The 906-nt window shown below is 45.7% G+C and overlaps 1 non-coding gene across 1 annotated transcript; it reads left to right on the forward strand.

Moving 5' to 3' along the window:
• Positions 1 to 566: 566 nt before the first annotated feature.
• Positions 567 to 641, forward strand: Trnat-ugu. Its single transcript has one exon. It is a non-coding gene; the product is annotated as a tRNA-Thr (tRNA).
• The last annotated feature ends 265 nt before the right edge of the window (positions 642 to 906 follow it).

The raw sequence follows: 906 nt of genomic DNA on the forward strand, positions 1-906 counted from the left end.
TGATGGTTTACAGCAATATAAGTAGGAATACAAGTACAACCATGCACATACGCACCAAGTACAACTCAAAGAGTGGTTGGTTTGTACCTTGAAAGGAACGTGCAGCTCGGGACACGATTCATACTTTCAGGCGCAGGTGCAATAGCTACAAGAGTCTCGATCCCATCTCCATAAAAAACGAACACTTTGCTAGAACTACATATGACGGTAGTATCTGTTCCAGAAGGAACAATTACCGTGGATGACCATGCAGCTTTGCTAGAAATTATCATTTCATTTCTAGCAAAGCTGCATGGTCACCCACGGTAACTGTTCCTTCTGGAACAGATACTACCGTCATATATAGTTAAAATATGGCTTCCCGGCCATAGACCTTCTTGTGCGAACGTTCACGCTATGCCCGAACTCGTACGGGACTTTGTAGATTAATCTGCCACGAGTAATGAGTATGATGGGCAAACATGTATTAGGCGCACTACGAATGTAGTGGTGTAGGACATGTTGGGAATGTGGATCTCACGTGGAGCGTGCAAGGGATAAGTCCATGCAGACGCACTATCCTCTGTGCCCGCGGTGGCTCAGTTGGATAGAGCGTCTGCCATGTAAGCAGGAGATCCCGGGTTCGAGTCCCGGTCGGGGCACACATTTTCAACATGTCCCCAATGAAGTACATCAACGCCTGTTTGCAGCTAGGGTGTCCATTTAATTATCATTTCACTTTGCTAGAAGTGCTTTTCCTTTTTCATACGCAAATTTTCACTTTTCTTAGCTTACTTTCGGAGAATAAAATAGTAGCGGCCTCTAAGCATACGGCCCGGCTATGCGTTACCGTCTCAGTTGTGTGACTGGATTCGTGATTTCGTGTCCGGAAGGTCTCCGTTTGTAGTAATTGACGGACAGTAATCA

This window comes from Schistocerca americana, chromosome 10 (assembly GCF_021461395.2).
Source record: "Schistocerca americana isolate TAMUIC-IGC-003095 chromosome 10, iqSchAmer2.1, whole genome shotgun sequence".
Classification (NCBI taxonomy): Eukaryota; Metazoa; Arthropoda; class Insecta; order Orthoptera; family Acrididae; genus Schistocerca; species Schistocerca americana.